Below are 12,719 nucleotides of genomic sequence, written 5' to 3' on the forward strand. Positions count from 1 at the left end.
CTCTGCTGCTAACACAGCCACTACCTCTCTACCGCTGCTAACGGAGCCAGGTCCAAAGCTTCATTCCAACAATTGACGACGTAGTAAAAAATTAGCGCGACGTCGGCTCAATTGGAACTAGATGGGAGTAATGATATCAGCCGCGTCGAGTGGCCTTCAAAAAATTATAATTTCTGTTTAATAGGTACGGCGACTTCGGCTGGAATGCGATGAGAGGGGGCAACGGTAGAATAGACGTAGCCCTGACTGTATGTAGAATGTTTGCTCTCAGTGTGTCTCTGTGTCGGTGTGTTTGTGTGTTTGCTTATGTGTGTGTGGCGTATCGAATTTGAATATGGGTACTAGCAATTTGTTGGCTGGATTGGTCTCTAAACTGGAATATAGATTGGTTATTTGCTACGTCTCTCTCTCTCTATCTCTCTCTCTCTCTGTGTGCTGAATGCGAAATGAGCTGAAATATTAAATTTTATTACTCTTATTTATGCGAAATGTAGGAGTTAGCAATATTGAATTAACTGTTTCTTATTCTAGCAATTGCAACTACATAAATTACGTAATAAATGAGAGCTGATTAATTAAGTGACGTACTACGTAGTAATTGATGCAATCTGTTTGTAGCAGAATTGACGCAATTCAGAGAAAATTTGTAATTCAAGCCACACCCCCCGCTGCCAACTGCGCCCGCCTCTAGCTCTCACGGTTAAAGGCGTCAATGAAAGTGCGACTTAGTTTGAGTCTATGGAAACTGGAAATTCTCGCAGCGTTCGCTGATGACGTCGCTCCATATGCAAATGGCAACGGGACACGCATACACGTACGCATAGGCAGCCACACACACGCTTATGTATGTAAATTTGATGAAGCACTTCCTGATGGCGCGCTAGAAGACGCGCCATAGCTACAAGATATTAAGATAAAAGCAAAAAGAGCGTGGCGCTCTTGTGGAATAGCATCCACAGCGGAACATCATCGACAGTCCACAAGCTTCGGCTTGGCATCCACAACAGCCACAAACTGAAACGAACTGGCGTTTCGCCAACACAAAAAACCACGTGGTCTCTCAAGTTCATAGCGGAGCAGAATAGCGAAAATAGACAAGGCGTAGAGAGCGCATAAAAAAAACTGACAAAAAAGAGAGAGCGTATGAAACGATACTTATACACACTTACCCGTACATATACAATACATACATACATATGTGAATTAATGTGTAGAATGTGTCAATGTGTTTGTAAGTAAAATCATACATTTGTATATTTGGTATGCACATACATACATACATACATATGCCATGGGAATTGAAGAAAACCACATGGTGTGCGAAAATATTTGGGTTGTTGAGGGAAGGAGGGGGAGAGAAGTAAGAACGATGACGATCTGCTAGCAGAGAGCGTAGAGTGCAACAAACAGGTTAACTGCCGGCAGCAATGAAATCAGAAAACAAAAACAAAAGCAAAGAAAGCGGAAATAAAACACGAATACTCGAAAAGCATTTTTGTTTTCTTTCTTTATTTTGTAAACAAACCAGAGCACTTTGACTGGAGTTCAACCAAAGAAGAGAGAAAAGCGTGTGCGCGCGAGATCAGTGAAGAATGGCGCCCACAAAAAAAGTAAATTAAATATAAAGCTAAACCAGATATACAAACACACACACATACAACTGTGTACGTGTGTGGCAAAGTGCCAGCTACAAAGCGGCGCGAAGTTAGAAAACAAAATTAAAAACCTAACCTTACCTAATGTGGTATGAAATGACACGCACAGCTACACACACACACACACAATACACCGAGGCAGTCGTACACATACACACTAGTAAAAGTAGCGCAAAAACGTGGCTTGTGCCGCCGACTGCGGCAGCGTTAGCGACTGCGAAGTCGGCGTCAATTGCGTCGTTTAAAATACTGAACGAAAAAAAAGAAAAGCAAAATAAAAAGCACTAACAACAATCGCATGTTGCTGCTGGAAGAACGAAAGCAAATAAAACTATGAGCATAAAATAACGCAAAGAGTTAATGGCAGAACGAGATAGAGGTATGAGCTATAAGCTACGGGTGCCCAATTAATGTGAATAAAAAAAGAAATGTGATTCTGCTCTCCAATTTATTTACATAACTATGTACATAAGTGTACATGCATGTGTGTGCGTGTTAGTTGATGAGTATGTATTACAGCTAAATAAGTTAATCTAGTACAAGCTATTAAGCTTTTTTGCTGATTACCACAGACATTGTGTTCCACAAGACCACTTGTATGATTTTTTACTTACACTCCACAAATGTTCTCTGCTACTCTCACATACTCGGACACGCACTCACACATGCAAGCGCACACAAACGTTTGTTCTCTCTCGGACGGCAGACAACTTACTTTCTCTCGGCTTTTCGTTGCGTGCGCTCTGCTTCTTACGACAAACTTTTCGTAGCTTCGTTCGTTCGTGCGTCGTTCGTCTCACTCAACCCCCGAAATGCATTCGCCCGCTGACTGACTCGCTTGCACTCGCTGCGCTGCCAAGGGCGTGCGACAAAGACACACGACATTGCCTGAGACTTGCCTATGACAGGTAACGGTAATACGTATACGCAACCGGGCCGGGGGCAACTGAATGTCTTGACACACATTCGTTTCGGCTGTGGGTCGGATGGCTGCAGCTGTGGTCGGCCGCTGTCGGCCGTTAACTGTTGGTTAATATCACCTCCAGGCAGTCGGTGGGTGTGGCTCTGCCGGCTTGCTTGGACCCGGTCCCGTTGCAGGAGTCTGCGCAGCGCGTCCTCTGCTCCCATAGGTCCGTTAGCGGCGCTTAATTGTCGCCCGGTTGGTGCCTGGCCGAGCCTCCTGGTTGGGCAGCAGCAGCAGCAGCCGAGGCGAACGCCTTCCACGGCCTAGGCGCCCCGCTCGCAGGGACAGCAGCCGTCGGGCTTTGGCCTCAGCTCAGCTTGTGCCGACGGCTTTCTGCTCAGGGGTTGATTCTGCTGCCTAGCGGCGTGTCCTTGATCCTACACACACACACACACACACACGCACAGACACTCATGCCCACTCGCACACATTTACAGTTAAACTTAACGCAGGTAGCGTTATGCCTGTTAATGTTAGCAGCTTGTATTGTGTCGTTATTTCGAGCCGCCTCGTCATCGTCGTAATCCTTCGTGTCATCGGCTAAGCACTTATGCTGGCCATGGCCAATACCATAGGTAGAGCTATAACACGGCAGAATGCGCAGCATAATAATCATACGAAATTACGCAACATCAAAAGCTTCAATGCGCTGCCATATCAACAAGTGCCCCTCTCAGACCCCCAGCGACCCTCTAACGGTTACCTATTAGCAAATTGAGTAACGCCCATTATGATTGTGGGCAGCAAGGAAAAGATAGAGGGAGAAAGAGAGAGCCAGAGAGGAGAGTGAGATAGCTGTTGCTTTGCTAAATTTAACATCTGGCTGGCTAACTGACCTGATTTAAGCTATTAGAAAACAAGAAGAAGAAAGAAGAACTCGTAATTATCCTCCAAGTTATGCGAATAACCAACAGAGAGGAAGTATTATTAAAAGTAGGGAATACTATACATACATGTATATACATATTTAATATATGTGTATGAATAATATAATATGATATATGTATGTATATGTATAAGTCTTACAGCTCTCGGTGAATTTCGAAAAGTTCAGTCATATTTCAAAAGCGCTAAACTAAGAAATATACTGAATAAGTATATCAATATACTTTCAACTTAAAGCAAGAGGTATTCCCTAAGGAGCATTTACACTAGATTCGAAATAGGGACTTTAATGAAAATGTTACCTTGGTGTTCTGAAGAGCATTTCCTATGGATTAGAGATTATTTAAAAGTCATGCACAGAATTTCTTTATATAGATCAGTATAAAACCCTTTATATGTATAATTATTTATCAATTACGTAAAATTCACAGAAAAAGGCCTTTATTGAATATTTATATATATTTTCTTTGTATTATATCTTGAGCTCTTCTCTTCTTATATAACACATTCATAAATTATTATAGTAAATGTAATAAAAATGCTGATGTTTTAATCCTGTCCTCTATTGATCAGACTATTCTCTATTCATATATTAATCTAGTAGTAGTGCCCTTCAATCTGCTCCTAACCAGAAAGTTTTGCTCAAAAATATCTCTTAATTTCTTACTATTAACATTTTCTTTCCATTTACATTTTACTTTAGTTTCCTTATGACTCGACAGATTTGAGGCTCAGTTCTGGCTTCGGCAAATATTTATGTTCCACATATGCTGCCCAATTGCCAATATGCACGTGGCTGAGGCGGCGGCTGCAAATTTCATGGCTACATTGAACCTGTCACAATGGGCGCTGCGGTTGCTGCTGCAGTCGCAGTCGCAGTCGCCGTCGCAGCTATTGGAAAATTTTTGTTTCGTTCGACACTTGCATTATCTCTGTAATATTTGCCCCGTACATGCAAGTGTGTGTGTGTGTGAGTGTGTGTGTACGCGCCTTTGATTACTAAGAATACTTTTGTGAACGCACCAGAGTTGAGAGCGCGCCAGAGAGAGATGGAGAGAGGAAGAGAACAAGCAAGTAGCAAATGGGGTATGGAGGACCGTCAGCAATCGTCTCTCACATTTCTCGGCCTTGCTGATTATGCATGCACACAGACGCACATGCATATATGTGTGTGTGTGTATGTGTGTGGGTTTCGTATTTGGGCTTGATGCACTCCTCAATTTATGGCTGCTACTGTAATGGTAACTGTAACTGTAATTGTAACGCGTCATGCCAATGTATGCGTAGACAAGCACACACACACACATACATATGTACATATACATTAGCTGTTGCCAGCAGCTCTTTTGTCGTAATTATAGATATTTTGCGATTGAAGTGCAGTCCGACGGACTTCTGGCGACCACCTCACCCCACCCCACATTGCATATATAGAAGTAAGTAAGTATTTATATTAACGGCATATCGGTGACTACTTGTATGCTGTGATGGCGTTTGTGCCGGTTTGTGTCTGGCGCCTCGCTGATAGCGCTCCTTGCCTCAAGGAATGCGATCATAGTCTGGCGTGATTGTGATGTATAACGGTATCGCAGATTCTAGTAATAGTGTATAATTAATTAATTATTAGATTATAATTATATTTTAAAGATGAATAATAATAATAATAATTAATTATTATATTATAATTATATTTTAAAGATGAATAATAATAATAATAATAATACAAAATAAGTAAAGATCAATACACATTTTTAATATTATTATTATTAAATTGTTTTATTTTTCAAGAATGTTATGATATATAAAATTGTAAAATAGGCTAATAAATTGTTGATAAATTAATTTCTATATACATATATGTACATAAATATGTATATGCATACATGTATATTTGTGTATGTTTTCCTTTTCATTCTACTCTCGTATTGTATTAAAAATATATATGTATATTCTTTCTAGTTTATACAGGGTATTGGCTCGTCCACTACTCGCCATGAGTATTCAAATTCAAGTAGCTTAAATATGTTGGCAACAAAAAGAACCACATAATAGATAATAATAAATATGTTTATATTTTATTTATATTCCTCATATTTTCTTAGATGGAATCCAGGCCAACGGATGCCAGGACACCTTATCCTAGGCAACCAATAGCCACTAAAAGGCTTAGATAATCCATTAGTGCCAAAAGGGCAGGCCAAACGGTACATCTCGACGACACCCAGAACAAAGGGAGCAGAGAGAGAGAGAGGTAGCGGCACAGGGAGCGAGAGCGAGCTTGAACAGAGAGGGGAGAGCAGAGCAAGCGAGCACAGGTCAAAAGGTACAACTAGACGACACACAGCACAAAAAAAGAGGGAACAAAAAGGAGCAGAGGAGGAGAGCGCAGAGGACTGAGCAGCGGAGTGAACATCGGAGTGGGCTGTGGTGTGAGTAGAGGACTAGGCAGAGGTGAAGAGCGTGGAGTAGGTGAGAGAACAGTGAGGAGAGAAGTTTTGCCGGAACGGTGCGTGCGGGTGCGTCTGCCTGTCTGTGCATGTATGTATGTGTGTGTGAGCTTGTAAGTTTGTGTATGTCTGCATGTGTGTGTGTGTGTGTGTGTGTCGATGTCGACACAGCAATTTGTACAAGTCAAAACGATTGGCGCCAAAAGTCTACGGCGCTAGCATTAGCAAAAGAAACGCAAAAGGCACGAGATGAAAATCCGCTTAAAAAAGTGCCGAACGTGCCAAAGGTATATCCCCCCAGCTAACCCACCACAGCCCCAAAGCCGCCTCCCTGGATGATAATTTATAGCATCCAAAAAGTTTTCGCTTCTTCCTCTGCTGCTTCTTCGTTTTGCCCCTTTTATTTTTGCTGGCTCAACTTTGGCATGTTGCGCGGCGTTTGCGATTTTTAATTCTTGTGCTAAATTGTTTAAAAATGTTTTAGAAGAATTCTGCAAAAGCGCGTACAACTTTTAGCCGCCCACTGTTCGCCCTTTTGGCAGCAGCAACAGCAACAGCAGCAGCAGCAGCTCGCTAACAAAGTTTGCGGCATGTTGACCACTTTGTCGCCGCCTGAAAATAGTTTTTTTTTTTTTTTTTTTTCCTATCTATTTCTTTTTTTTTTTTTGTGGAGCTCAACTTCCGCTTGGCTGTCGATGCAATTTGTATTAGCAAAGTTTTGGCCAAAGAATTTTTGTAAAAGCACAAAGTATCCGAGAACTGTAAATTTGCAAGTGCTGCAGAGCTGATTTATGGTCAATTAGCGCGGCGCTTAACCGAATTTCTCGCTGAAACTAAAGCTAAAGTTGAAGCTCACTATAAATAACTCAGCTACCACAGCATACTCTCTCATTATGTGCGTGAGTGTGTGTGCGTGTGCCAAGCTATGCACATCAATTACACCATTATTAGGTGAGTTAGAGCAAGATGCCGCTAGTCAAGTGAGGTGAATATTGTGATACAGTATGGGTGTGTGTGATTGTTGGCAATTGCCTAATATGCTTTGTTCTATTTATAAATACCACACACACACCAACACGCCTACACACAACTACATCTACGGCTGCGTTCAAAATCCTTTGCCTTGGGGCCATTCGTCAAAACTCTTTCGGCACTTTGTTTGTTTGCTTTTTTATGCGTTTGACTTTTATGTGCGACATTTAGTACCAGCAAACGAGCGCTAGAGGGCGCGGCAAGGGTCGTAAAAGCATTTAAGCCGATGCCGTTGCTGACGCCTTTACTGATTTTATGCTCAGTTAACCCGATAGTGCGCGGCAGCTGATCGTAAAACTACACGCGCGCGCGCCCCCTTCATAAAAGCGTCAGAGTCAATTTCAGGATGCTATTCTCGACTTTTGCTTTGGCTCCCGCTCCTTCTCCTTCTCCTGCTGCTACTCCTGCTCCTTTATGCCATAATTTTATGGCTTAATATGCTTAAATTTAGCACTCGTAAAAATTAATATAAATTGATTTTTGCGGTTCGATATGCCGTTCGCTGTCAGTGCACAAACTAAAAGTAGATTATGAGACTTGACTCAGTTTTATTCGTGTTGCTTTAGAAATGCAAAACTTGCCAAATCAAGAAAGAACAAAGCTTTGCATACAGCAACACATTTGGCGCATTATAACTCTCTGTCTAGCTCTCCCGCTCTCTCTTGTGGCTGAAGAAGCGTCGTTCGGCGCCGCAAATCACAGCGACGAGGTGGCCGAGAGGTTAAGGCGTTGGACTGCTAATCCAATGTGCTCTGCACGCGTGGGTTCGAATCCCATCCTCGTCGAGTGGGAGTTATTTTATTATTATTTTTATTTTTTTACGTTTTCTCTTTAAATGTTGCACCTGGCCAAGAGAATTGTTTAGATGCAGCCTCTGCCGGATTTATTTATGACAGCAGACACTTTTGCCTCCAGTTGGAACTATGGCTCAAATTTCGTTGATGAAAATGGAAAATGGAAAAATGGAGCTGGCACTCGCACTGGCATTGCCTCTGGCCGGATATGTCAAATAGTTTTCTCCCACCAAATGCTACCCGCAGCACTTGTGGCCAAGGAAAAAGAAGAAAAATCAAAGTCAAAGCAAATTTGGTGCTCGGCAAAGATGCAAAAAATATAAGAAAGAAATTTTCAAGCGGGTGTCAACAACTGCTCAATGCTCATTGAGGGAACTAAATAGGAAAATAGGTCTGCCTGAAGGCCTTTGTTGCTCTGGATTCAAACTTTGTTATCTAGAATTAATTCTTTGTAACAATCAAATAAACAAATATTGAGGAAACTAAAGAGGAATGAAGAGTTTAATTTAATAAAAATGGAATTTGTTGTGTTAGGCATTGAAAAAGAAGAAAATTCTATTTTGAAATATTATTCGAGAAATCTAGAAAAAAACTTCTCCAATTAGCTGAGATCTTAGACCTATGTTTCAATTTAAGTAACTTTAAACATCTTTAGAAGAATACCAGGCAGTTAAAATTTCAAAGAAGCCAACATACCCGCTTTAGCATTTCGCGAATTGGCATAAAAAAGCGAAAGAAATGAATTGGATTGAATCGAAATCGTAGGCGATAAAAATAAATCTTTGCAAGGCGACGCCAACAGCTGACGGGGTGGAAAGGATGCGAGGGCGAGAGGAATGTGGCTGGTATTGAGCGGGGGCCACGGGGTGGCTGCTCAAAATGATGAAATTGAAAAACTACACGAGCTGACGGCTGGCTCTTGCATTGGCCAACGTATGGGGTTAGCGTTGGCCATAAGTCATACAATGTGCGTTATCCTTGGCGTCAGCAAGGATATTGTGTCGCCGAGCCGCGTTGCCGCGTGGCAGCTTCAATATGCAAATGCTGTTCAATTGCGCTTGTCTTTCCACTTTTATGCGCTGCTCAGTTTCAAAGACCTCTTTAAACTCGACTACTCTTGGCTAAGGATATATGTATATCAAATATACACACATATAGAGATATATGTATATAGATATATCATACACATCAGGACACTAGCCTCTAAAGACTTCCCGTTGCCATAAATTTTCATGCGTTTTCTATCGCTGGCCATTTTGACCGACTTCATAAAAAACTTTACGATATCAACGAAAAAGAACAAAAAATTTGAACTCAAAAACTATAAATTGAGCAGCTCCCATCGTCGAGTCTACTCATCCTTGAGTTTATCTATATTCTCTTTAGCCTTTTCTTTTTATATATTTTCACTTCCCTCCAAAGTGTTGTCCATGTGCACAAGTAGATGTTGTTTAAGCTGTATTTAAAATGAAATTACTCTAGATGAAGATGGATTGATGGATTGATAGAGAGATGAAGTCATAAATGGAATGCATATGATGATGTGATATATTCTTATTGGCTATGGGCTCTATGGGTTAATAAACCGATATGATGAAATGTCTATTTGAAGTCTAAGAGACCTTTTAACAGAGAACTGCGGTAGAAAGAGAAAGAGATAGAGAGAAACGATGAAAAAAAACAGGGAGAGAGGTAGAGAGATAGAAAGCGATAAGGCGAGAGAAGGGGTGATACAGAGAGACAGAAAGAGAGGTAGACGAAGTGAAAGAGACACAGATGGGAAGAGAGATACAGACAGAAAGATAAAGACAGTGAGAAAGAAATAGAGAGGGAGAAACATACATACAAACATAGAGACATTGGCTGAGAGTCATTGTGATCGAGGGATAGGGACAGAGATAGAAGGTCAAACAGAAAGAAAAAGGTAGGAAGACGAAACGAGAGAGAGAGAGAGAGAGAGAGAGAGAGAGATATCATGATCGAAAACGAAATCAGTTAAGAGTCTTAGATAACAATGGACAATGGACATAGAGCAAAGGCATTAAAATAATACAAATACACATGTACCATAACATAAATGGCTACAGTAAAGCCTCATTAAACTCTTACACGTCTATGAGTGTCTTTTTATGTTTAGAGTCTCGGCAGGTTGTTGCGGTAGTCAAGGTCACAAACAAAGCTGATCCGAAATGCAATCATACGATACGCTGCTCTTTCTGCTCTTTTATCTTTTTATGGCTTTTAAGGTTTTTGGCCCTTCAAATGTTCAAACGTGCCTCGGCCCTGAGCTCTGTAAGTTGACCCGGCAGCACTGGCCACACGCTAGGCTTGTACACACACACACACGCACCACACACACACACACACACGTACAGACATACATACAGGCAAACAGAGCAAATGACTCAAACTGAAAGTCAATGGGGGAAGGGGCGTGGCAGGGCTTGGGTCTGGGCAACCAACTGTGCGGCTATGCGGTCCGGGCTGTGATTGAATAATCGTGCGCCAAGTCGAGAGTGGAACAAATCGTGTCTAATAGACTGATTAATATCACAAGATTTTTGCAGTCGCTTCAAGTCAAGCGAGCAGCCCTGAACTCTGGCCCGCCCCCAACTGCCAGCCTCTCAGCCTCGCAGCCTCCCAGCTGCCGACTCCACTCAAACTGCTGCCGCATGTAACAAGATTTCGTGTGGATTAAATGTGCTTAAATTGATTGATTGTTAAAATGATGTATGACCATCCAACGGCTATTTCTTTTTTCCGCTTTTTTCCCTGTGTCCAACACCTGTCTACTCTTTTCATTGCCCACCACTCAGTCGCTCTCTCTCTCTCTCTCTCGTGTGATGCTAAAATTCTTTTAATTAGTTTCAGTTGAGCGAAAATTTGTTATTTCTCGCCTTACAGCTAAATTGAAGCCATGCAGTCGAGATTCGTATGCGAAGGACAGAGAGCGCGATAGAGTGAAGACATTGTAAACTTGCTCTCCGCTCTTCCTTGTATTGCCGCTTTAAGCTCTCTCCCTCTGTCTTCTGTTTGATTAGTTGCACTTGAGTTGAGCGAGAGAGAGAGAGATTTTGAAGGCGAATTGTTGTTGATCTAAGCTTTATGCCTTCGCCTCCCACTCTCATTGAGTTTATATTGGGATTAGCTGCATTTGAGTGGAAACTACATTCAAATTTTGAGTGGAAGTGGAAAAGAGAATCTGCTATCAAGCTCTACATATATCTTAATTGCTTTTATTTGAGCGAAAGCCTTTTTTGAGTGGAAGGTAAAGAGAGCAGGGCAGCAGAGTGGCTAAAGCTGAAATTGAGCAAAATCTGTTTTAATTGGTTTCACTTGAGTGAAAACCTAATTTGACGCCATTTTATGGTTTGTGTAATCTTTTGCTCACATTTCAAATTGAGTTATATATTTTTTTTTTGTCGGTTACAGTTAATGGAATAGTTCTCTTCCTTTTAACTCTGCATTCAAATTATATGTATATTGTATGTATGTGTGGCTAAAGTGATATATATGCACGGATATCCGCATGTGCTCATTGATTTACTTTACTCCAGTGGAAGACGCTCGGAAGTATGCAGAACTTTTTTCTTCTCAAATTTTATTATCATAAGCAGCAGCGATAAACCCCACCTCCAAGCGGAGCGTATCCCTTTTGTACCTTACAAATGGAGTCGAGCAGAGTACGGCGGATGCGTCGGTTGGTTATAAAGAAGAAATATTACACATTACGCCAAATTGTGGAGACTGTCAGGCGACAATAATAACGTTTAGAGTTAAATGTACAAAAGTGCTACAGACAATAGCAGACAGTTTTTATTGTAGCCAAAGCTATAGCTACAGATATATGTAGGTACAGCCATAAAGTATTGAGTTAAGACAACTTTGGCAGGGGAAGGGACGTACTGAGGTAGGTTGATGCAACAGCTCAGCTGATAAGAGCAATCAAAAGGGTTAAAATATGTGCAATGAAAGAGTTGGATAAGTTTTGGTCATTTTGAGCAGCTACACTGCGAGAAAAACTCAAAAGCTAAAATATTTTTAAAACTATTTAAGAAAGTTTTAAAATGTAACTTTAATTAATGCAATTCAAGAAGAAAATTGTATTCAGATAATATAAATTCCTATTCAAGCTGTCCCGATTGGAGCCTTGTCTTCTCATTTATTTCTCTCAGTGCATACGGCACAGATGGCTCTGAATTCAAAATGTTGTGATTACTTAGATACTTAATTAATATAAATAGCATATTACGAAATTTACAGTTTTTATGCTCCACTTACATACATACATACACTCATATATATAGGCCAACGATTTGCACGTAATTTATGCGCTGTTCAATTGCTTCGCCGAGTTTATGTAAACGGCGGCAGCCACTAAATGTTAGACAGGGCCATTAGCTAAGCTCAAGCTAAATGGCCGATTCGAGTTGGCCAGGCCGAGAGGATGGGGCAGTGCTACTACATGGAAATAAAAATTTATTGCCAAGCCAACAGTAAGAAATCAAAGGCCAAGAAGAAGACGACGGAAAAGGCGAAAGCGAAGGCATGCAGAAAACTTAACCCAAGTACTTTGAACCGAAAGGTACATGTGGCGCCCATTTGCTGTGAGAGAACGCGCTCGCTGCTAAGGACACTAATAAAATATTGAACGGGCCATCGATAAGCGAAGCAGTTACCCCCCACCTCCCCCATGAACTATCCCTCTCGCACCACTTGAAAACTTGCGATAAACTCTGAACGGGAACGTCAACGAACCTTTGCACAGAAGAAGAAGCAGAAGCAGGGAATTTGCCAAAGTGGAAAGCGCTTACGTAGGATGGCAAAGATGACGATTAAAACAAATTTCGACGACAACCTGGCGCCAGGTTTAGCCCAGCGGAAGGAAGCGAAATTGTTAAACGCAAAAGTTGCAAAATGCCAAAAGGAGTGTGAGGCAAAC

At 41.4% G+C, this 12,719-nt stretch overlaps 1 non-coding gene across 1 annotated transcript; it reads left to right on the top strand.

Moving 5' to 3' along the window:
• Positions 1-7,686: 7,686 nt before the first annotated feature.
• On the top strand, positions 7,687-7,768 carry Trnas-gcu. Its single transcript has one exon. It is a non-coding gene; the product is annotated as a tRNA-Ser (tRNA).
• The last annotated feature ends 4,951 nt before the right edge of the window (positions 7,769-12,719 follow it).

Source organism: Drosophila mojavensis, unplaced genomic scaffold (assembly GCF_018153725.1).
Source record: "Drosophila mojavensis isolate 15081-1352.22 unplaced genomic scaffold, ASM1815372v1 contig_231, whole genome shotgun sequence".
Taxonomy (NCBI): Eukaryota; Metazoa; Arthropoda; class Insecta; order Diptera; family Drosophilidae; genus Drosophila; species Drosophila mojavensis.